General features: G+C 45.8%; 12 non-coding genes across 12 annotated transcripts; all 12 read left to right on the top strand.

The window, feature by feature from the left end:
• Nucleotides 1–2821: 2821 nt before the first annotated feature.
• On the top strand, nt 2822–2893 carry TRNAG-UCC (transfer RNA glycine (anticodon UCC)). The gene has a single exon. It is a non-coding gene; the product is annotated as a tRNA-Gly (tRNA).
• Nucleotides 2894–4414: 1521 nt separating this feature from the next.
• Nucleotides 4415–4486, top strand: TRNAG-UCC (transfer RNA glycine (anticodon UCC)). The gene has a single exon. It is a non-coding gene; the product is annotated as a tRNA-Gly (tRNA).
• A 1515-nt stretch (nt 4487–6001) lies between these two features.
• On the top strand, nt 6002–6073 carry TRNAG-UCC (transfer RNA glycine (anticodon UCC)). Its single transcript has one exon. It is a non-coding gene; the product is annotated as a tRNA-Gly (tRNA).
• A 3108-nt stretch (nt 6074–9181) lies between these two features.
• Nucleotides 9182–9253, top strand: TRNAG-UCC (transfer RNA glycine (anticodon UCC)). Its single transcript has one exon. It is a non-coding gene; the product is annotated as a tRNA-Gly (tRNA).
• Nucleotides 9254–10768: 1515 nt separating this feature from the next.
• On the top strand, nt 10769–10840 carry TRNAG-UCC (transfer RNA glycine (anticodon UCC)). The gene has a single exon. It is a non-coding gene; the product is annotated as a tRNA-Gly (tRNA).
• Nucleotides 10841–12361: 1521 nt separating this feature from the next.
• TRNAG-UCC (transfer RNA glycine (anticodon UCC)) lies at nt 12362–12433 on the top strand. Its single transcript has one exon. It is a non-coding gene; the product is annotated as a tRNA-Gly (tRNA).
• Nucleotides 12434–15524: 3091 nt separating this feature from the next.
• Nucleotides 15525–15596, top strand: TRNAG-UCC (transfer RNA glycine (anticodon UCC)). The gene has a single exon. It is a non-coding gene; the product is annotated as a tRNA-Gly (tRNA).
• Nucleotides 15597–17100: 1504 nt separating this feature from the next.
• TRNAG-UCC (transfer RNA glycine (anticodon UCC)) lies at nt 17101–17172 on the top strand. Its single transcript has one exon. It is a non-coding gene; the product is annotated as a tRNA-Gly (tRNA).
• A 1520-nt stretch (nt 17173–18692) lies between these two features.
• Nucleotides 18693–18764, top strand: TRNAG-UCC (transfer RNA glycine (anticodon UCC)). Its single transcript has one exon. It is a non-coding gene; the product is annotated as a tRNA-Gly (tRNA).
• A 1504-nt stretch (nt 18765–20268) lies between these two features.
• On the top strand, nt 20269–20340 carry TRNAG-UCC (transfer RNA glycine (anticodon UCC)). Its single transcript has one exon. It is a non-coding gene; the product is annotated as a tRNA-Gly (tRNA).
• Nucleotides 20341–21857: 1517 nt separating this feature from the next.
• Nucleotides 21858–21929, top strand: TRNAG-UCC (transfer RNA glycine (anticodon UCC)). Its single transcript has one exon. It is a non-coding gene; the product is annotated as a tRNA-Gly (tRNA).
• Nucleotides 21930–23439: 1510 nt separating this feature from the next.
• TRNAG-UCC (transfer RNA glycine (anticodon UCC)) lies at nt 23440–23511 on the top strand. The gene has a single exon. It is a non-coding gene; the product is annotated as a tRNA-Gly (tRNA).
• Nucleotides 23512–24729: the final 1218 nt, after the last annotated feature.

Genomic DNA, 24729 nt, shown 5'->3' with positions numbered 1-24729 from the left:
ATTTTAAAAAGCATTTCTAGGCGATATCTAGCCTCTGAAAATAATAGGCAAGATCCACCGATAAATCTGGCAAAAGTCCCCAAGATTTTGTGCATACTTGTGCTCTCACCTGAATGCAGCGCCACCTTGTAACCATCGGATGTAACTGCGGCTCAGAAAAATGTTTTATCAGAGGGCAAGTTGAGAGGACTCCAAGTGGCAGATTTCCACGGAAAGAGCCTCTCGCTGCAGCAGGAAGGTTGGATACTTCAAATTGGCATAGTTTCCTGTCCAGCGTCCTCTCACGTCCCGAACGCTCCCAAACACTCAAAAGCCTCGCCCTCACCGGGTAGATCTCTGGCTCCCAGGTAAAGCCAAATCCTGAGTATGCTAGTGCTAGGATCACAGAGAAAGGACAGGGACAGAGAGCTGCTGTCTTGGTAAAGGCCTGAAACGGCTAATTCCTAAGAGGGTCTGCACTTTCAGTTATGACTGACTGTGAGTGGGGAAGATGAAGATTTTCTGTACCCAGCATACCTTGCGATGTGCTTAGGCAAATGAGGAGAGAGCCCCACCAATCCCTTGCCACTCCGCTGAAAGCTCCTGCTCTGCATAAAGAGAGCACTTTCACAAGGGAGCAGAGTGGCGCAGCGGAAGCGTGCTGGGCCCATAACCCAGAGGTCGATGGATCGAAACCATCCTCTGCTAATATTGCTTGATTTTTCTTCCTAGGACTAATCTGTCATTTCCACCCTGCCAGCAAGGAAAAGCGCAGGCTTGTGCTAGCTATGTGAGAAAAGACTTCTCAACTATCTGTCTCTGCTGTAAATCAAGAGAGTGATCGTCAAAGGATCAACCCTATACTTTGAAAGTAAAGATACCCAATTAGAAGCATAAATGACAGGTGGGACCTTCACACGTTTTTCGGGGCATGCTTTGAATTTCATTCTTCCCTTTTTGTTCTGCTTTTATCAATCTCCTATGCATTTCATGGAATTTACTCCCTTTCTCTTCGCTGCTTTGCTTCCGATGCTGCCCATATGCTCATTTCCACTATTTGTACTGCTGCTTTCCATTTCTTCTCTTCTGCACAGCTTTGTCCTTGGTTTCAATCCCCAGTTCTTTACCCTCTGCAAGACAATTTCTACTGCTTTTCATGTTGGTATCCACACCAAATGCACCATTGGAACCGGTGAAAGATTGCCACTGCACTCGGCGTTGTAACATCTGGAACCTAGAGGACACACATCAGAGGGCGTTGGTGGTATAGTGGTGAGCATAGCTGCCTTCCAAGCAGTTGACCCGAGTTCGATTCCCGGCCAACGCAGTGCAAATATTTATATATTCTCCAAGCAGGATATATTTTAATGCAACATGTCACAAAACTGAAATATCAGAATAATCAGCCGTTATATAAAAAAATAAACAAACACGTAGGTAGACATCTCGATCGCCTCATCTGCTACATTCATTGTCCCAATATATGCTATTTTCCATAAAGCACTCACCACTCACATGTGCTGATAATAAATATTTTGCTGGGGGCAGGCAATGAAAGGGCTGAGCCCCGACCAGACATTATAACCCCAGCATCCCTATTTTAAAAAGCATTTCTAGGCGATATCTAGCCTCTGAAAATAATAGGCAAGATCCACCGATAAATCTGTCAAAAGTCCCCAAGATTTTGTGCATACTTGTGCTCTCACCTGAATGCAGCGCCACCTTGTAACCATCGGATGTAACTGCGGCTCAGAAAAATGTTTTATCAGAGGGCAAGTTGAGAGGACTCCAAGTGGCAGATTTCCACGGAAAGAGCCTCTCGCTGCAGCAGGAAGGTTGGATACTTCAAATTGGCATAGTTTCCTGTCCAGCGTCCTCTCACGTCCCGAACGCTCCCAAACGCTCAAAAGCCTCACACCGGGCAAGCCCTCACCGGGTAGATCTCTGGCTCCCAGGTAAAGCCAAATCCTGAGTATGCTAGTGCTAGGATCACAGAGAAAGGACAGGGACAGAGAGCTGCTGTCTTGGTAAAGGCCTGAAACGGTTAATTCCTAAGAGGATCTGCACTTTCAGTTATGACTGACTGTGAGTGGGGAAGATGAAGATTTTCTGTACCCAGCATACCTTGCGATGTGCTTAGGCAAATGAGGAGAGAGCCCCACCAATCCCTTGCCACTCCGCTGAAAGCTCCTCCTCTGCATAAAGAGAGCACTTTCACAAGGGAGCAGAGTGGCGCAGCGGAAGCGTGCTGGGCCCATAACCCAGAGGTCGATGGATCGAAACCATCCTCTGCTAATATTGCTTGATTTTTCTTCCTAGGACTAATCTGTCATTTCCACCCTGCCAGCAAGGAAAAGCGCAGGCTTGTGCTAGCTATGTGAGAAAAGACTTCTCAACTATCTGTCTCTGCTGTAAATCAAGAGAGTGATCGTCAAAGGATCAACCCTATACTTTGAAAGTAAAGATACCCAATTAGAAGCATAAATGACAGGTGGGACCTTCACACGTTTTTCGGGGCATGCTTTGAATTTCATTCTTCCCTTTTTGTTCTGCTTTTATCAATCTCCTATGCATTTCATGGAATTTACTCCCTTTCTCTTCGCTGCTTTGCTTCCGATGCTGCTCATATGCTCATTTCCACTATTTGTACTGCTGCTTTCCATTTCTTCTCTTCTGCACAGCTTTGTCCTTGGTTTCAATCCCCAGTTCTTTACCCTCTGCAAGACAATTTCTACTGCTTTTCATGTTGGTATCCACACCAAATGCACCATTGGAACCGGTGCAAGATTGCCACTGCACTCGGCGTTGTAACATCTGGAACCTAGAGGACACACATCAGAGGGCGTTGGTGGTATAGTGGTGAGCATAGCTGCCTTCCAAGCAGTTGACCCGGGTTCGATTCCCGGCCAACGCAGTGCAAATATTTATATATTCTCCAAGCAGGATATATTTTAATGCAACATGTCACAAAACTGAAATATCAGAAACAGAATAATCAGCCGTTATATAAAAAAATAAACAAACACGTAGGTAGACATCTCGATCGCCTCATCTGCTACATTCATTGTCCCAATATATGCTATTTTCCATAAAGCACTCACCACTCACATGTGCTGATAATAAATATTTTGCTGGGGGCAGGCAATGAAAGGGCTGAGCCCCGACCAGACATTATAACCCCAGCAACCCTATTTTAAAAAGCATTTCTAGGCGATATCTAGCCTCTGAAAATAATAGGCAAGATCCACCGATAAATCTGGCAAAAGTCCCCAAGATTTTGTGCATACTTGTGCTCTCACCTGAATGCAGCGCCACCTTGTAACCATCGGATGTAACTGCGGCTCAGAAAAATGTTTTATCAGAGGGCAAGTTGAGAGGACTCCAAGTGGCAGATTTCCACGGAAAGAGCCTCTCGCTGCAGCAGGAAGGTTGGATACTTCAAATTGGCATAGTTTCCTGTCCAGCGTCCTCTCACGTCCCGAACGCTCCCAAACGCTCAAAAGCCTCACACCGGGCAAGCCCTCACCGGGTAGATCTCTGGCTCCCAGGTAAAGCCAAATCCTGAGTATGCTAGTGCTAGGATCACAGAGAAAGGACAGGGACAGAGAGCTGCTGTCTTGGTAAAGGCCTGAAACGGTTAATTCCTAAGAGGATCTGCACTTTCAGTTATGACTGACTGTGAGTGGGGAAGATGAAGATTTTCTGTACCCAGCATACCTTGCGATGTGCTTAGGCAAATGAGGAGAGAGCCCCACCAATCCCTTGCCACTCCGCTGAAAGCTCCTCCTCTGCATAAAGAGAGCACTTTCACAAGGGAGCAGAGTGGCGCAGCGGAAGCGTGCTGGGCCCATAACCCAGAGGTCGATGGATCGAAACCATCCTCTGCTAATATTGCTTGATTTTTCTTCCTAGGACTAATCTGTCATTTCCACCCTGCCAGCAAGGAAAAGCGCAGGCTTGTGCTAGCTATGTGAGAAAAGACTTCTCAACTATCTGTCTCTGCTGTAAATCAAGAGAGTGATCGTCAAAGGATCAACCCTATACTTTGAAAGTAAAGATACCCAATTAGAAGCATAAATGACAGGTGGGACCTTCACACGTTTTTCGGGGCATGCTTTGAATTTCATTCTTCCCTTTTTGTTCTGCTTTTATCAATCTCCTATGCATTTCATGGAATTTACTCCCTTTCTCTTCGCTGCTTTGCTTCCGATGCTGCCCATATGCTCATTTCCACTATTTGTACTGCTGCTTTCCATTTCTTCTCTTCTGCACAGCTTTGTCCTTGGTTTCAATCCCCAGTTCTTTACCCTCTGCAAGACAATTTCTACTGCTTTTCATGTTGGTATCCACACCAAATGCAGCATTGGAACCGGTGCAAGATTGCCACTGCACTCGGCGTTGTAACATCTGGAAGCTAGAGGACACACATCAGAAGGCGTTGGTGGTATAGTGGTGAGCATAGCTGCCTTCCAAGCAGTTGACCCGGGTTCGATTCCCGGCCAACGCAGTGCAAATATTTATATATTCTCCAAGCAGGATATATTTTAATGCAACATGTCACAAAACTGAAATATCAGAATAATCAGCCGTTATATAAAAAAATAAACAAACACGTAGGTAGACATCTCGATCGCCTCATCTGCTACATTCATTGTCCCAATATATGCTATTTTCCATAAAGCACTCACCACTCACATGTGCTGATAATAAATATTTTGCTGGGGGCAGGCAATGAAAGGGCTGAGCCCCGACCAGACATTATAACCCCAGCAACCCTATTTTAAAAAGCATTTCTAGGCGATATCTAGCCTCTGAAAATAATAGGCAAGATCCACCGATAAATCTGGCAAAAGTCCCCAAGATTTTGTGCATACTTGTGCTCTCACCTGAATGCAGCGCCACCTTGTAACCATCGGATGTAACTGCGGCTCAGAAAAATGTTTTATCAGAGGGCAAGTTGAGAGGACTCCAAGTGGCAGATTTCCACGGAAAGAGCCTCTCGCTGCAGCAGGAAGGTTGGATACTTCAAATTGGCATAGTTTCCTGTCCAGCGTCCTCTCACGTCCCGAACGCTCCCAAACGCTCAAAAGCCTCACACCGGGCAAGCCCTCACCGGGTAGATCTCTGGCTCCCAGGTAAAGCCAAATCCTGAGTATGCTAGTGCTAGGATCACAGAGAAAGGACAGGGACAGAGAGCTGCTGTCTTGGTAAAGGCCTGAAACGGCTAATTCCTAAGAGGGTCTGCACTTTCAGTTATGACTGACTGTGAGTGGGGAAGATGAAGATTTTCTGTACCCAGCATACCTTGCGATGTGCTTAGGCAAATGAGGAGAGAGCCCCACCAATCCCTTGCCACTCCGCTGAAAGCTCCTCCTCTGCATAAAGAGAGCACTTTCACAAGGGAGCAGAGTGGCGCAGCGGAAGCGTGCTGGGCCCATAACCCAGAGGTCGATGGATCGAAACCATCCTCTGCTAATATTGCTTGATTTTTCTTCCTAGGACTAATCTGTCATTTCCACCCTGCCAGCAAGGAAAAGCGCAGGCTTGTGCTAGCTATGTGAGAAAAGACTTCTCAACTATCTGTCTCTGCTGTAAATCAAGAGAGTGATCGTCAAAGGATCAACCCTATACTTTGAAAGTAAAGATACCCAATTAGAAGCATAAATGACAGGTGGGACCTTCACACGTTTTTCGGGGCATGCTTTGAATTTCATTCTTCCCTTTTTGTTCTGCTTTTATCAATCTCCTATGCATTTCATGGAATTTACTCCCTTTCTCTTCGCTGCTTTGCTTCCGATGCTGCCCATATGCTCATTTCCACTATTTGTACTGCTGCTTTCCATTTCTTCTCTTCTGCACAGCTTTGTCCTTGGTTTCAATCCCCAGTTCTTTACCCTCTGCAAGACAATTTCTACTGCTTTTCATGTTGGTATCCACACCAAATGCACCATTGGAACCGGTGCAAGATTGCCACTGCACTCGGCGTTGTAACATCTGGAAGCTAGAGGACACACATCAGAAGGCGTTGGTGGTATAGTGGTGAGCATAGCTGCCTTCCAAGCAGTTGACCCGGGTTCGATTCCCGGCCAACGCAGTGCAAATATTTATATATTCTCCAAGCAGGATATATTTTAATGCAACATGTCACAAAACTGAAATATCAGAATAATCAGCCGTTATATAAAAAAATAAACAAACACGTAGGTAGACATCTCGATCGCCTCATCTGCTACATTCATTGTCCCAATATATGCTATTTTCCATAAAGCACTCACCACTCACATGTACTGATAATAAATATTTTGCTGGGGGCAGGCAATGAAAGGCCTGAGCCCCGACCAGACATTATAACCCCAGCAACCCTATTTTAAAAAGCATTTCTAGGCGATATCTAGCCTCTGAAAATAATAGGCAAGATCCACCGATAAATCTGGCAAAAGTCCCCAAGATTTTGTGCATACTTGTGCTCTCACCTGAATGCAGCGCCACCTTGTAACTATCGGATGTAACTGCGGCTCAGAAAAATGTTTTATCAGAGGGTAAGTTGAGAGGACTCCAAGTGGCAGATTTCCACGGAAAGAGCCTCTCACTGCAGCAGGAAGGTTGGATACTTTAAATTGGCATAGTTTCCTGTCCAGTGTCCTCTCACGTCCCGAACGCTCCCAAACGCTCAAACGCCTCACACTGGGCAAGCCCTCACCGGGTAGATCTCTGGCTCCCAGGTAAAGCCAAATCCTGAGTATGCTAGTGCTAGGATCACAGAGAAAGGACAGGGACAGAGAGCTGCTGTCTTGGTAAAGGCCTGAAACGGCTAATTCCTAAGAGGGTCTGCACTTTCAGTTATGACTGACTGTGAGTGGGGAAGATGAAGATTTTCTGTACCCAGCATACCTTGCGATGTGCTTAGGCAAATGAGGAGAGAGCCCCACCAATCCCTTGCCACTCCGCTGAAAGCTCCTCCTCTGCATAAAGAGAGCACTTTCACAAGGCAGCAGAGTGGCGCAGCGGAAGCGTGCTGGGCCCATAACCCAGAGGTCGATGGATCGAAACCATCCTCTGCTAATATTGCTTGATTTTTCTTCCTAGGACTAATCTGTCATTTCCACCCTGCCAGCAAGGAAAAGTGCAGGCTTGTGCTAGCTATGTGAGAAAAGACTTCTCAACTATCTGTCTCTGCTGTAAATCAAGAGAGTGATCGTCAAAGGATTAACCCTATACTTTGAAAGTAAAGATACCCAATTAGAAGCATAAATGACAGGTGGGACCTTCACACGTTTTTCGGGGCATGCTTTGAATTTCATTCTTCCCTTTTTGTTCTGCTTTTATCAATCTCCTATGCATTTCATGGAATTTACTCCCTTTCTCTTCGCTGCTTTGCTTCCGCTGCTGCCCATATGCTCATTTCCACTATTTGTACTGCTGCTTTCCATTTCTTCTCTTCTGCACAGCTTTGTCCTTGGTTTCAATCCCCAGTTCTTTACCCTCTGCAAGACAATTTCTACTGCTTTTCATGTTGGTATCCACACCAAATGCACCATTGGAACCGGTGCAAGATTGCCACTGCACTCGGCGTTGTAACATCTGGAACCTAGAGGACACACATCAGAGGGCGTTGGTGGTATAGTGGTGAGCATAGCTGCCTTCCAAGCAGTTGACCCGGGTTCGATTCCTGGCCAACGCAGTGCAAATATTTATATATTCTCCAAGCAGGATATATTTTAATGCAACATGTCACAAAACTGAAATATCAGAAACAGAATAATCAGCCGTTATATAAAAAAATAAACAAACACGTAGGTAGACATCTCGATCGCCTCATCTGCTACATTCATTGTCCCAATATATGCTATTTTCCATAAAGCACTCACCACTCACATGTGCTGATAATAAATATTTTGCTGGGGGCAGGCAATGAAAGGGCTGAGCCCCGACCAGACATTATAACCCCAGCAACCCTATTTTAAAAAGCATTTCTAGGCGATATCTAGCCTCTGAAAATAATAGGCAAGATCCACCGATAAATCTGGCAAAAGTCCCCAAGATTTTGTGCATACTTGTGCTCTCACCTGAATGCAGCGCCACCTTGTAACCATCGGATGTAACTGCGGCTCAGAAAAATGTTTTATCAGAGGGCAAGTTGAGAGGACTCCAAGTGGCAGATTTCCACGGAAAGAGCCTCTCGCTGCAGCAGGAAGGTTGGATACTTCAAATTGGCATAGTTTCCTGTCCAGCGTCCTCTCACGTCCCGAACGCTCCCAAACGCTCAAAAGCCTCACACCGGGCAAGCCCTCACCGGGTAGATCTCTGGCTCCCAGGTAAAGCCAAATCCTGAGTATGCTAGTGCTAGGATCACAGAGAAAGGACAGGGACAGAGAGCTGCTGTCTTGGTAAAGGCCTGAAACGGTTAATTCCTAAGAGGATCTGCACTTTCAGTTATGACTGACTGTGAGTGGGGAAGATGAAGATTTTCTGTACCCAGCATACCTTGCGATGTGCTTAGGCAAATGAGGAGAGAGCCCCACCAATCCCTTGCCACTCCGCTGAAAGCTCCTCCTCTGCATAAAGAGAGCACTTTCACAAGGGAGCAGAGTGGCGCAGCGGAAGCGTGCTGGGCCCATAACCCAGAGGTCGATGGATCGAAACCATCCTCTGCTAATATTGCTTGATTTTTCTTCCTAGGACTAATCTGTCATTTCCACCCTGCCAGCAAGGAAAAGCGCAGGCTTGTGCTAGCTATGTGAGAAAAGACTTCTCAACTATCTGTCTCTGCTGTAAATCAAGAGAGTGATCGTCAAAGGATCAACCCTATACTTTGAAAGTAAAGATACCCAATTAGAAGCATAAATGACAGGTGGGACCTTCACACGTTTTTCGGGGCATGCTTTGAATTTCATTCTTCCCTTTTTGTTCTGCTTTTATCAATCTCCTATGCATTTCATGGAATTTACTCCCTTTCTCTTCGCTGCTTTGCTTCCGATGCTGCCCATATGCTCATTTCCACTATTTGTACTGCTGCTTTCCATTTCTTCTCTTCTGCACAGCTTTGTCCTTGGTTTCAATCCCCAGTTCTTTACCCTCTGCAAGACAATTTCTACTGCTTTTCATGTTGGTATCCACACCAAATGCACCATTGGAACCGGTGCAAGATTGCCACTGCACTCGGCGTTGTAACATCTGGAAGCTAGAGGACACACATCAGAAGGCGTTGGTGGTATAGTGGTGAGCATAGCTGCCTTCCAAGCAGTTGACCCGGGTTCGATTCCCGGCCAACGCAGTGCAAATATTTATATATTCTCCAAGCAGGATATATTTTAATGCAACATGTCACAAAACTGAAATATCAGAATAATCAGCCGTTATATAAAAAAATAAACAAACACGTAGGTAGACATCTCGATCGCCTCATCTGCTACATTCATTGTCCCAATATATGCTATTTTCCATAAAGCACTCACCACTCACATGTGCTGATAATAAATATTTTGCTGGGGGCAGGCAATGAAAGGGCTGAGCCCCGACCAGACATTATAACCCCAGCAACCCTATTTTAAAAAGCATTTCTAGGCGATATCTAGCCTCTGAAAATAATAGGCAAGATCCACCGATAAATCTGGCAAAAGTCCCCAAGATTTTGTGCATACTTGTGCTCTCACCTGAATGCAGCGCCACCTTGTAACCATCGGATGTAACTGCGGCTCAGAAAAATGTTTTATCAGAGGGCAAGTTGAGAGGACTCCAAGTGGCAGATTTCCACGGAAAGAGCCTCTCACTGCAGCAGGAAGGTTGGATACTTTAAATTGGCATAGTTTCCTGTCCAGCGTCCTCTCACGTCCCGAACGCTCCCAAACGCTCAAACGCCTCACACTGGGCAAGCCCTCACCGGGTAGATCTCTGGCTCCCAGGTAAAGCCAAATCCTGAGTATGCTAGTGCTAGGATCACAGAGAAAGGACAGGGACAGAGAGCTGCTGTCTTGGTAAAGGCCTGAAACGGCTAATTCCTAAGAGGGTCTGCACTTTCAGTTATGACTGACTGTGAGTGGGGAAGATGAAGATTTTCTGTACCCAGCATACCTTGCGATGTGCTTAGGCAAATGAGGAGAGAGCCCCACCAATCCCTTGCCACTCCGCTGAAAGCTCCTCCTCTGCATAAAGAGAGCACTTTCACAAGGGAGCAGAGTGGCGCAGCGGAAGCGTGCTGGGCCCATAACCCAGAGGTCGATGGATCGAAACCATCCTCTGCTAATATTGCTTGATTTTTCTTCCTAGGACTAATCTGTCATTTCCACCCTGCCAGCAAGGAAAAGTGCAGGCTTGTGCTAGCTATGTGAGAAAAGACTTCTCAACTATCTGTCTCTGCTGTAAATCAAGAGAGTGATCGTCAAAGGATTAACCCTATACTTTGAAAGTAAAGATACCCAATTAGAAGCATAAATGACAGGTGGGACCTTCACACGTTTTTCGGGGCATGCTTTGAATTTCATTCTTCCCTTTTTGTTCTGCTTTTATCAATCTCCTATGCATTTCATGGAATTTACTCCCTTTCTCTTCGCTGCTTTGCTTCCGATGCTGCCCATATGCTCATTTCCACTATTTGTACTGCTGCTTTCCATTTCTTCTCTTCTGCACAGCTTTGTCCTTGGTTTCAATCCCCAGTTCTTTACCCTCTGCAAGACAATTTCTACTGCTTTTCATGTTGGTATCCACACCAAATGCACCATTGGAACCGGTGCAAGATTGCCACTGCACTCGGCGTTGTAACATCTGGAACCTAGAGGACACACATCAGAGGGCGTTGGTGGTATAGTGGTGAGCATAGCTGCCTTCCAAGCAGTTGACCCGGGTTCGATTCCCGGCCAACGCAGTGCAAATATTTATATATTCTCCAAGCAGGATATATTTTAATGCAACATGTCACAAAACTGAAATATCAGAAACAGAATAATCAGCCGTTATATAAAAAAATAAACAAACACGTAGGTAGACATCTCGATCGCCTCATCTGCTACATTCATTGTCCCAATATATGCTATTTTCCATAAAGCACTCACCACTCACATGTGCTGATAATAAATATTTTGCTGGGGGCAGGCAATGAAAGGGCTGAGCCCCGACCAGACATTATAACCCCAGCAACCCTATTTTAAAAAGCATTTCTAGGCGATATCTAGCCTCTGAAAATAATAGGCAAGATCCACCGATAAATCTGGCAAAAGTCCCCAAGATTTTGTGCATACTTGTGCTCTCACCTGAATGCAGCGCCACCTTGTAACCATCGGATGTAACTGCGGCTCAGAAAAATGTTTTATCAGAGGGCAAGTTGAGAGGACTCCAAGTGGCAGATTTCCACGGAAAGAGCCTCTCACTGCAGCAGGAAGGTTGGATACTTCAAATTGGCATAGTTTCCTGTCCAGCGTCCTCTCACGTCCCGAACGCTCCCAAACACTCAAAAGCCTCACACCAGGCAAGCCCTCACCGGGTAGATCTCTGGCTCCCAGGTAAAGCCAAATCCTGAGTATGCTAGTGCTAGGATCACAGAGAAAGGACAGGGACAGAGAGCTGCTGTCTTGGTAAAGGCCTGAAACGGCTAATTCCTAAGAGGATCTGCACTTTCAGTTATGACTGACTGTGAGTGGGGAAGATGAAGATTTTCTGTACCCAGCATACCTTGCGATGTGCTTAGGCAAATGAGGAGAGAGCTCCACCAATCCCTTGCCACTCTGCTGAAAGCTCCTCCTCTGCATAAAGAGAGCACTTTCACAAGGGAGCAGAGTGGTGCAGCGGAAGCGTGCTGGGCCCATAACCCAGAGGTCGATGGATCGAAACCATCCTCTGCTAATATTGCTTGATTTTTCTTCCTAGGACTAATCTGTCATTTCCACCCTGCCAGCAAGGAAAAGCGCAGGCTTGTGCTAGCTATGTGAGAAAAGACTTCTCAACTATCTGTCTCTGCTGTAAATCAAGAGAGTGATCGTCAAAGGATCAACCCTATACTTTGAAAGTAAAGATACCCAATTAGAAGCATAAATGACAGGTGGGACCTTCACACGTTTTTCGGGGCATGCTTTGAATTTCATTCTTCCCTTTTTGTTCTGCTTTTATCAATCTCCTATGCATTTCATGGAATTTACTCCCTTTCTCTTCGCTGCTTTGCTTCCGATGCTGCCCATATGCTCATTTCCACTATTTGTACTGCTGCTTTCCATTTCTTCTCTTCTGCACAGCTTTGTCCTTGGTTTCAATCCCCAGTTCTTTACCCTCTGCAAGACAATTTCTACTGCTTTTCATGTTGGTATCCACACCAAATGCACCATTGGAACCGGTGCAAGATTGCCACTGCACTCGGCGTTGTAACATCTGGAACCTAGAGGACACACATCAGAGGGCGTTGGTGGTATAGTGGTGAGCATAGCTGCCTTCCAAGCAGTTGACCCGGGTTCGATTCCCGGCCAACGCAGTGCAAATATTTATATATTCTCCAAGCAGGATATATTTTAATGCAACATGTCACAAAACTGAAATATCAGAATAATCAGCCGTTATATAAAAAAATAAACAAACACGTAGGTAGACATCTCGATCGCCTCATCTGCTACATTCCTTGTCCCAATATATGCTATTTTCCATAAAGCACTCACCACTCACATGTGCTGATAATAAATATTTTGCTGGGGGCAGGCAATGAAAGGGCTGAGCCCCGACCAGACATTATAACCCCAGCAACCCTATTTTAAAAAGCATTTCTAGGCGATATCTAGCCTCTGAAAATAATAGGCAAGATCCACCGATAAATCTGGCAAAAGTCCCCAAGATTTTGTGCATACTTGTGCTCTCACCTGAATGCAGCGCCACCTTGTAACCATCGGATGTAACTGCGGCTCAGAAAAATGTTTTATCAGAGGGCAAGTTGAGAGGACTCCAAGTGGCAGATTTCCACGGAAAGAGCCTCTCGCTGCAGCAGGAAGGTTGGATACTTCAAATTGGCATAGTTTCCTGTCCAGCGTCCTCTCACGTCCCGAACGCTCCCAAACACTCAAAAGCCTCGCCCTCACCGGGTAGATCTCTGGCTCCCAGGTAAAGCCAAATCCTGAGTATGCTAGTGCTAGGATCACAGAGAAAGGACAGGGACAGAGAGCTGCTGTCTTGGTAAAGGCCTGAAACGGCTAATTCCTAAGAGGGTCTGCACTTTCAGTTATGACTGACTGTGAGTGGGGAAGATGAAGATTTTCTGTACCCAGCATACCTTGCGATGTGCTTAGGCAAATGAGGAGAGAGCCCCACCAATCCCTTGCCACTCCGCTGAAAGCTCCTCCTCTGCATAAAGAGAGCACTTTCACAAGGGAGCAGAGTGGCGCAGCGGAAGCGTGCTGGGCCCATAACCCAGAGGTCGATGGATCGAAACCATCCTCTGCTAATATTGCTTGATTTTTCTTCCTAGGACTAATCTGTCATTTCCACCCTGCCAGCAAGGAAAAGCGCAGGCTTGTGCTAGCTATGTGAGAAAAGACTTCTCAACTATCTGTCTCTGCTGTAAATCAAGAGAGTGATCGTCAAAGGATCAACCCTATACTTTGAAAGTAAAGATACCCAATTAGAAGCATAAATGACAGGTGGGACCTTCACACGTTTTTCGGGGCATGCTTTGAATTTCATTCTTCCCTTTTTGTTCTGCTTTTATCAATCTCCTATGCATTTCATGGAATTTACTCCCTTTCTCTTCGCTGCTTTGCTTCCGATGCTGCCCATATGCTCATTTCCACTATTTGTACTGCTGCTTTCCATTTCTTCTCTTCTGCACAGCTTTGTCCTTGGTTTCAATCCCCAGTTCTTTACCCTCTGCAAGACAATTTCTACTGCTTTTCATGTTGGTATCCACACCAAATGCACCATTGGAACCGGTGAAAGATTGCCACTGCACTCGGCGTTGTAACATCTGGAACCTAGAGGACACACATCAGAGGGCGTTGGTGGTATAGTGGTGAGCATAGCTGCCTTCCAAGCAGTTGACCCGAGTTCGATTCCCGGCCAACGCAGTGCAAATATTTATATATTCTCCAAGCAGGATATATTTTAATGCAACATGTCACAAAACTGAAATATCAGAATAATCAGCCGTTATATAAAAAAATAAACAAACACGTAGGTAGACATCTCGATCGCCTCATCTGCTACATTCATTGTCCCAATATATGCTATTTTCCATAAAGCACTCACCACTCACATGTGCTGATAATAAATATTTTGCTGGGGGCAGGCAATGAAAGGGCTGAGCCCCGACCAGACATTATAACCCCAGCATCCCTATTTTAAAAAGCATTTCTAGGCGATATCTAGCCTCTGAAAATAATAGGCAAGATCCACCGATAAATCTGTCAAAAGTCCCCAAGATTTTGTGCATACTTGTGCTCTCACCTGAATGCAGCGCCACCTTGTAACCATCGGATGTAACTGCGGCTCAGAAAAATGTTTTATCAGAGGGCAAGTTGAGAGGACTCCAAGTGGCAGATTTCCACGGAAAGAGCCTCTCACTGCAGCAGGAAGGTTGGATACTTTAAATTGGCATAGATTCCTGTCCAGCGTCCTCTCACGTCCCGAACGCTCCCAAACGCTCAAACGCCTCACACTGGGCAAGCCCTCACCGGGTAGATCTCTGGCTCCCAGGTAAAGCCAAATCCTGAGTATGCTAGTGCTAGGATCACAGAGAAAGGACAGGGACAGAGAGCTGCTGTCTTGGTAAAGGCCTGAAACGGCTAATTCCTAAGAGGGTCTGCACTTTCAGTTATGACTGACTGTGAGTGGGGAAGATGAAGATTTTCTGTACCCAGCATACCTTGCGATGTGCTTAGGCAAATGAGGAGAGAGCCCCACCAATCCCTTGCCACTCCGCTGAAAGCTCCTCCTCTGCATAAAGAGAGCACTTTCACAAGGGAGCAGAGTGGCGCAGCGGAAGCGTGCTGGGCCCATAACCCAGAGGTCGATGGATCGAAACCATCCTCTGCTAATATTGCTTGATTTTTCTTCCTAGGACTAATCTGTCATTTCCACCCTGCCAGCAAGGAAAAGTGCAGGCTTGTGCTAGCTATGTGAGAAAAGACTTCTCAACTATCTGTCTCTGCTGTAAATCAAGAGAGTGATCGTCAAAGGATTAACCCTATACTTTGAAAGTAAAGATACCCAATTAGAAGCATAAATGACAGGTGGGACCTTCACACGTTTTTCGGGGCATGCTTTGAATTTCATTCTTCCCTTTTTGTTCTGCTTTTATCAATCTCCTATGCATTTCATGGAATTTACTCCCTTTCTCTTCGCTGCTTTGCTTCCGATGCTGCCCATATGCTCATTTCCACTATTTGTACTGCTGCTTTCCATTTCTTCTCTTCTGCACAGCTTTGTCCTTGGTTTCAATCCCCAGTTCTTTACCCTCTGCAAGACAATTTCTACTGCTTTTCATGTTGGTATCCACACCAAATGCACCATTGGAACCGGTGCAAGATTGCCACTGCACTCGGCGTTGTAACATCTGGAACCTAGAGGACACACATCAGAGGGCGTTGGTGGTATAGTGGTGAGCATAGCTGCCTTCCAAGCAGTTGACCCGGGTTCGATTCCCGGCCAACGCAGTGCAAATATTTATATATTCTCCAAGCAGGATATATTTTAATGCAACATGTCACAAAACTGAAATATCAGAATAATCAGCCGTTATATAAAAAAATAAACAAACACGTAGGTAGACATCTCGATCGCCTCATCTGCTACATTCCTTGTCCCAATATATGCTATTTTCCATAAAGCACTCACCACTCACATGTGCTGATAATAAATATTTTGCTGGGGGCAGGCAATGAAAGGGCTGAGCCCCGACCAGACATTATAACCCCAGCAACCCTATTTTAAAAAGCATTTCTAGGCGATATCTAGCCTCTGAAAATAATAGGCAAGATCCACCGATAAATCTGGCAAAAGTCCCCAAGATTTTGTGCATACTTGTGCTCTCACCTGAATGCAGCGCCACCTTGTAACCATCGGATGTAACTGTGGCTCAGAAAAATGTTTTATCAGAGGGCAAGTTGAGAGGACTCCAAGTGGCAGATTTCCACGGAAAGAGCCTCTCGCTGCAGCAGGAAGGTTGGATACTTCAAATTGGCATAGTTTCCTGTCCAGCGTCCTCTCACGTCCCGAACGCTCCCAAACACTCAAAAGCCTCGCCCTCACCGGGTAGATCTCTGGCTCCCAGGTAAAGCCAAATCCTGAGTATGCTAGTGCTAGGATCACAGAGAAAGGACAGGGACAGAGAGCTGCTGTCTTGGTAAAGGCCTGAAACGGCTAATTCCTAAGAGGGTCTGCACTTTCAGTTATGACTGACTGTGAGTGGGGAAGATGAAGATTTTCTGTACCCAGCATACCTTGCGATGTGCTTAGGCAAATGAGGAGAGAGCCCCACCAATCCCTTGCCACTCCGCTGAAAGCTCCTCCTCTGCATAAAGAGAGCACTTTCACAAGGGAGCAGAGTGGCGCAGCGGAAGCGTGCTGGGCCCATAACCCAGAGGTCGATGGATCGAAACCATCCTCTGCTAATATTGCTTGATTTTTCTTCCTAGGACTAATCTGTCATTTCCACCCTGCCAGCAAGGAAAAGCGCAGGCTTGTGCTAGCTATGTGAGAAAAGACTTCTCAACTATCTGTCTCTGCTGTAAATCAAGAGAGTGATCGTCAAAGGATCAACCCTATACTTTGAAAGTAAAGATACCCAATTAGAAGCATAAATGACAGGTGGGACCTTCACACGTTTTTCGGGGCATGCTTTGAATTTCATTCTTCCCTTTTTGTTCTGCTTTTATCAATCTCCTATGCATTTCATGGAATTTACTCCCTTTCTCTTCGCTGCTTTGCTTCCGATGCTGCCCATATGCTCATTTCCACTATTTGTACTGCTGCTTTCCATTTCTTCTCTTCTGCACAGCTTTGTCCTTGGTTTCAATCCCCAGTTCTTTACCCTCTGCAAGACAATTTCTACTGCTTTTCATGTTGGTATCCACACCAAATGCACCATTGGAACCGGTGCAAGATTGCCACTGCACTCGGCGTTGTAACATCTGGAACCTAGAGGACACACATCAGAGGGCGTTGGTGGTATAGTGGTGAGCATAGCTGCCTTCCAAGCAGTTGACCCGGGTTCGATTCCCGGCCAACGCAGTGCAAATATTTATATATTCTCCAAGCAGGATATATTTTAATGCAACATGTCACAAAACTGAAATATCAGAAACAGAATAATCAGCCGTTATATAAAAAAATAAACAAACACGTAGGTAGACATCTCGATCGCCTCATCTGCTACATTCATTGTCCCAATATATGCTATTTTCCATAAAGCACTCACCACTCACATGTGCTGATAATAAATATTTTGCTGGGGGCAGGCAATGAAAGGGCTGAGCCCCGACCAGACATTATAACCCCAGCAACCCTATTTTAAAAAGCATTTCTAGGCGATATCTAGCCTCTGAAAATAATAGGCAAGATCCACCGATAAATCTGGCAAAAGTCCCCAAGATTTTGTGCATACTTGTGCTCTCACCTGAATGCAGCGCCACCTTGTAACCATCGGATGTAACTGCGGCTCAGAAAAATGTTTTATCAGAGGGCAAGTTGAGAGGACTCCAAGTGGCAGATTTCCACGGAAAGAGCCTCTCGCTGCAGCAGGAAGGTTGGATACTTCAAATTGGCATAGTTTCCTGTCCAGCGTCCTCTCACGTCCCGAACGCTCCCAAACGCTCAAAAGCCTCACACCGGGCAAGCCCTCACCGGGTAGATCTCTGGCTCCCAGGTAAAGCCAAATCCTGAGTATGCTAGTGCTAGGATCACAGAGAAAGGACAGGGACAGAGAGCTGCTGTCTTGGTAAAGGCCTGAAACGGTTAATTCCTAAGAGGATCTGCACTTTCAGTTATGACTGACTGTGAGTGGGGAAGATGAAGATTTTCTGTACCCAGCATACCTTGCGATGTGCTTAGGCAAATGAGGAGAGAGCCCCACCAATCCCTTGCCACTCCGCTGAAAGCTCCTCCTCTGCATAAAGAGAGCACTTTCACAAGGGAGCAGAGTGGCGCAGCGGAAGCGTGCTGGGCCCATACCCAGAGGTCGATGGATCGAAACCATCCTCTGCTAATATTGCTTGATTTTTCTTCCTAGGACTAATCTGTCATTTCCACCCTGCCAGCAAGGAAAAGCGCAGGCTTGTGCTAGCTATGTGAGAAAAGACTTCTCAACTATCTGTCTCTGCTGTAAATCAAGAGAGTGATCGTCAAAGGATCAACCCTATACTTTGAAAGTAAAGATACCCAATTAGAAGCATAAATGACAGGTGGGACCTTCACACGTTTTTCGGGGCATGCTTTGAATTTCATTCTTCCCTTTTTGTTCTGCTTTTATCAATCTCCTATGCATTTCATGGAATTTACTACCTTTCTCTTCGCTGCTTTGCTTCCGATGCTGCCCATATGCTCATTTCCACTATTTGTACTGCTGCTTTCCATTTCTTCTCTTCTGCACAGCTTTGTCCTTGGTTTCAATCCCCAGTTCTTTACCCTCTGCAAGACAATTTCTACTGCTTTTCATGTTGGTATCCACACCAAATGCAGCATTGGAACCGGTGCAAGATTGCCACTGCACTCGGCGTTGTAACATCTGGAAGCTAGAGGACACACATCAGAAGGCGTTGGTGGTATAGTGGTGAGCATAGCTGCCTTCCAAGCAGTTGACCCGGGTTCGATTCCCGGCCAACGCAGTGCAAATATTTATATATTCTCCAAGCAGGATATATTTTAATGCAACATGTCACAAAACTGAAATATCAGAATAATCAGCCGTTATATAAAAAAATAAACAAACACGTAGGTAGACATCTCGATCGCCTCATCTGCTACATTCATTGTCCCAATATATGCTATTTTCCATAAAGCACTCACCACTCACATGTGCTGATAATAAATATTTTGCTGGGGGCAGGCAATGAAAGGGCTGAGCCCCGACCAGACATTATAACCCCAGCAACCCTATTTTAAAAAGCATTTCTAGGCGATATCTAGCCTCTGAAAATAATAGGCAAGATCCACCGATAAATCTGGCAAAAGTCCCCAAGATTTTGTGCATACTTGTGCTCTCACCTGAATGCAGCGCCACCTTGTAACCATCGGATGTAACTGCGGCTCAGAAAAATGTTTTATCAGAGGGCAAGTTGAGAGGACTCCAAGTGGCAGATTTCCACGGAAAGAGCCTCTCGCTGCAGCAGGAAGGTTGGATACTTCAAATTGGCATAGTTTCCTGTCCAGCGTCCTCTCACGTCCCGAATGCTCCCAAACGCTCAAAAGCCTCGCCCTCACCGGGTAGATCTCTGGCTCCCAGGTAAAGCCAAATCCTGAGTATGCTAGTGCTAGGATCACAGAGAAAGGACAGGGACAGAGAGCTGCTGTCTTGGTAAAGGCCTGAAACGGCTAATTCCTAAGAGGGTCTGCACTTTCAGTTATGACTGACTGTGAGTGGGGAAGATGAAGATTTTCTGTACCCAGCATACCTTGCGATGTGCTTAGGCAAATGAGGAGAGAGCCCCACCAATCCCTTGCCACTCCGCTGAAAGCTCCTCCTCTGCATAAAGAGAGCACTTTCACAAGGGAGCAGAGTGGCGCAGCGGAAGCGTGCTGGGCCCATAACCCAGAGGTCGATGGATCGAAACCATCCTCTGCTAATATTGCTTGATTTTTCTTCCTAGGACTAATCTGTCATTTCCACCCTGCCAGCAAGGAAAAGCGCAGGCTTGTGCTAGCTATGTGAGAAAAGACTTCTCAACTATCTGTCTCTGCTGTAAATCAAGAGAGTGATCGTCAAAGGATCAACCCTATACTTTGAAAGTAAAGATACCCAATTAGAAGCATAAATGACAGGTGGGACCTTCACACGTTTTTCGGGGCATGCTTTGAATTTCATTCTTCCCTTTTTGTTCTGCTTTTATCAATCTCCTATGCATTTCATGGAATTTACTCCCTTTCTCTTCGCTGCTTTGCTTCCGATGCTGCCCATATGCTCATTTCCACTATTTGTACTGCTGCTTTCCATTTCTTCTCTTCTGCACAGCTTTGTCCTTGGTTTCAATCCCCAGTTCTTTACCCTCTGCAAGACAATTTCTACTGCTTTTCATGTTGGTATCCACACCAAATGCACCATTGGAACCGGTGCAAGATTGCCACTGCACTCGGCGTTGTAACACCTGGAAGCTAGAGGACACACATCAGAAGGCGTTGGTGGTATAGTGGTGAGCATAGCTGCCTTCCAAGCAGTTGACCCGGGTTCGATTCCCGGCCAACGCAGTGCAAATATTTATATATTCTCCAAGCAGGATATATTTTAATGCAACATGTGACAAAACTGAAATATCAGAATAATCAGCCGTTATATAAAAAAATAAACAAACACGTAGGTAGACATCTCGATCGCCTCATCTGCTACATTCATTGTCCCAATATATGCTATTTTCCATAAAGCACTCACCACTCACATGTACTGATAATAAATATTTTGCTGGGGGCAGGCAATGAAAGGGCTGAGCCCCGACCAGACATTATAACCCCAGCAACCCTATTTTAAAAAGCATTTCTAGGCGATATCTAGCCTCTGAAAATAATAGGCAAGATCCACCGATAAATCTGGCAAAAGTCCCCAAGATTTTGTGCATACTTGTGCTCTCACCTGAATGCAGCGCCACCTTGTAACTATCGGATGTAACTGCGGCTCAGAAAAATGTTTTATCAGAGGGCAAGTTGAGAGGACTCCAAGTGGCAGATTTCCACGGAAAGAGCCTCTCACTGCAGCAGGAAGGTTGGATACTTTAAATTGGCATAGTTTCCTGTCCAGCGTCCTCTCACGTCCCGAACGCTCCCAAACGCTCCCAAACGCCTCACACTGGGCAAGCCCTCACCGGGTAGATCTCTGGCTCCCAGGTAAAGCCAAATCCTGAGTATGCTAGTGCTAGGATCACAGAGAAAGGACAGGGACAGAGAGCTGCTGTCTTGGTAAAGGCCTGAAACGGCTAATTCCTAAGAGGGTCTGCACTTTCAGTTATGACTGACTGTGAGTGGGGAAGATGAAGATTTTCTGTACCCAGCATACCTTGCGATGTGCTTAGGCAAATGAGGAGAGAGCCCCACCAATCCCTTGCCACTCCGCTGAAAGCTCCTCCTCTGCATAAAGAGAGCACTTTCACAAGGCAGCAGAGTAGCGCAGCGGAAGCGTGCTGGGCCCATAACCCAGAGGTCGATGGATCGAAACCATCCTCTGCTAATATTGCTTGATTTTTCTTCCTAGGACTAATCTGTCATTTCCACCCTGCCAGCAAGGAAAAGTGCAGGCTTGTGCTAGCTATGTGAGAAAAGACTTCTCAACTATCTGTCTCTGCTGTAAATCAAGAGAGTGATCGTCAAAGGATTAACCCTATACTTTGAAAGTAAAGATACCCAATTAGAAGCATAAATGACAGGTGGGACCTTCACACGTTTTTCGGGGCATGCTTTGAATTTCATTCTTCCCTTTTTGTTCTGCTTTTATCAATCTCCTATGCATTTCATGGAATTTACTCCCTTTCTCTTCGCTGCTTTGCTTCCGCTGCTGCCCATATGCTCATTTCCACTATTTGTACTGCTGCTTTCCATTTCTTCTCTTCTGCACAGCTTTGTCCTTGGTTTCAATCCCCAGTTCTTTACCCTCTGCAAGACAATTTCTACTGCTTTTCATGTTGGTATCCACACCAAATGCACCATTGGAACCGGTGCAAGATTGCCACTGCACTCGGCGTTGTAACATCTGGAACCTAGAGGACACACATCAGAGGGCGTTGGTGGTATAGTGGTGAGCATAGCTGCCTTCCAAGCAGTTGACCCGGGTTCGATTCCCGGCCAACGCAGTGCAAATATTTATATATTCTCCAAGCAGGATATATTTTAATGCAACATGTCACAAAACTGAAATATCAGAAACAGAATAATCAGCCGTTATATAAAAAAATAAACAAACACGTAGGTAGACATCTCGATCGCCTCATCTGCTACATTCATTGTCCCAATATATGCTATTTTCCATAAAGCACTCACCACTCACATGTGCTGATAATAAATATTTTGCTGGGGGCAGGCAATGAAAGGGCTGAGCCCCGACCAGACATTATAACCCCAGCAACCCTATTTTAAAAAGCATTTCTAGGCGATATCTAGCCTCTGAAAATAATAGGCAAGATCCACCGATAAATCTGGCAAAAGTCCCCAAGATTTTGTGCATACTTGTGCTCTCACCTGAATGCAGCGCCACCTTGTAACCATCGGATGTAACTGCGGCTCAGAAAAATGTTTTATCAGAGGGCAAGTTGAGAGGACTCCAAGTGGCAGATTTCCACAGAAAGAGCCTCTCGCTGCAGCAGGAAGGTTGGATACTTCAAATTGGCATAGTTTCCTGTCCAGCGTCCTCTCACGTCCCGAACGCTCCCAAACGCTCAAAAGCCTCGCCCTCACCGGGTAGATCTCTGGCTCCCAGGTAAAGCCAAATCCTGAGTATGCTAGTGCTAGGATCACAGAGAAAGGACAGGGACAGAGAGCTGCTGTCTTGGTAAAGGCCTGAAACGGTTAATTCCTAAGAGGATCTGCACTTTCAGTTATGACTGACTGTGAGTGGGGAAGATGAAGATTTTCTGTACCCAGCATACCTTGCGATGTGCTTAGGCAAATGAGGAGAGAGCCCCACCAATCCCTTGCCACTCCGCTGAAAGCTCCTCCTCTGCATAAAGAGAGCACTTTCACAAGGGAGCAGAGTGGCGCAGCGGAAGCGTGCTGGGCCCATAACCCAGAGGTCGATGGATCGAAACCATCCTCTGCTAATATTGCTTGATTTTTCTTCCTAGGACTAATCTGTCATTTCCACCCTGCCAGCAAGGAAAAGCGCAGGCTTGTGCTAGCTATGTGAGAAAAGACTTCTCAACTATCTGTCTCTGCTGTAAATCAAGAGAGTGATCGTCAAAGGATCAACCCTATACTTTGAAAGTAAAGATACCCAATTAGAAGCATAAATGACAGGTGGGACCTTCACACGTTTTTCGGGGCATGCTTTGAATTTCATTCTTCCCTTTTTGTTCTGCTTTTATCAATCTCCTATGCATTTCATGGAATTTACTCCCTTTCTCTTCGCTGCTTTGCTTCCGATGCTGCCCATATGCTCATTTCCACTATTTGTACTGCTGCTTTCCATTTCTTCTCTTCTGCACAGCTTTGTCCTTGGTTTCAATCCCCAGTTCTTTACCCTCTGCAAGACAATTTCTACTGCTTTTCATGTTGGTATCCACACCAAATGCACCATTGGAACCGGTGCAAGATTGCCACTGCACTCGGCGTTGTAACATCTGGAAGCTAGAGGACACACATCAGAAGGCGTTGGTGGTATAGTGGTGAGCATAGCTGCCTTCCAAGCAGTTGACCCGGGTTCGATTCCCGGCCAACGCAGTGCAAATATTTATATATTCTCCAAGCAGGATATATTTTAATGCAACATGTCACAAAACTGAAATATCAGAATAATCAGCCGTTATATAAAAAAATAAACAAACACGTAGGTAGACATCTCGATCGCCTCATCTGCTACATTCATTGTCCCAATATATGCTATTTTCCATAAAGCACTCACCACTCACATGTGCTGATAATAAATATTTTGCTGGGGGCAGGCAATGAAAGGGCTGAGCCCCGACCAGACATTATAACCCCAGCAACCCTATTTTAAAAAGCATTTCTAGGCGATATCTAGCCTCTGAAAATAATAGGCAAGATCCACCGATAAATCTGGCAAAAGTCCCCAAGATTTTGTGCATACTTGTGCTCTCACCTGAATGCAGCGCCACCTTGTAACCATCGGATGTAACTGCGGCTCAGAAAAATGTTTTATCAGAGGGCAAGTTGAGAGGACTCCAAGTGGCAGATTTCCACGGAAAGAGCCTCTCACTGCAGCAGGAAGGTTGGATACTTTAAATTGGCATAGTTTCCTGTCCAGCGTCCTCTCACGTCCCGAACGCTCCCAAACGCTCAAACGCCTCACACTGGGCAAGCCCTCACCGGGTAGATCTCTGGCTCCCAGGTAAAGCCAAATCCTGAGTATGCTAGTGCTAGGATCACAGAGAAAGGACAGGGACAGAGAGCTGCTGTCTTGGTAAAGGCCTGAAACGGCTAATTCCTAAGAGGGTCTGCACTTTCAGTTATGACTGACTGTGAGTGGGGAAGATGAAGATTTTCTGTTCCCAGCATACCTTGCGATGTGCTTAGGCAAATGAGGAGAGAGCCCCACCAATCCCTTGCCACTCCGCTGAAAGCTCCTCCTCTGCATAAAGAGAGCACTTTCACAAGGGAGCAGAGTGGCGCAGCGGAAGCGTGCTGGGCCCATAACCCAGAGGTCGATGGATCGAAACCATCCTCTGCTAATATTGCTTGATTTTTCTTCCTAGGACTAATCTGTCATTTCCACCCTGCCAGCAAGGAAAAGTGCAGGCTTGTGCTAGCTATGTGAGAAAAGACTTCTCAACTATCTGTCTCTGCTGTAAATCAAGAGAGTGATCGTCAAAGGATTAACCCTATACTTTGAAAGTAAAGATACCCAATTAGAAGCATAAATGACAGGTGGGACCTTCACACGTTTTTCGGGGCATGCTTTGAATTTCATTCTTCCCTTTT

The sequence above is a fragment of the Triturus cristatus genome, chromosome 11, assembly GCF_964204655.1.
Source record: "Triturus cristatus chromosome 11, aTriCri1.1, whole genome shotgun sequence".
Lineage (NCBI taxonomy): Eukaryota > Metazoa > Chordata > Amphibia > Caudata > Salamandridae > Triturus > Triturus cristatus.
The sequence above is the reverse complement of the archived record's forward strand: the minus strand, read 5'-3'. Positions and strand labels throughout refer to the sequence as shown.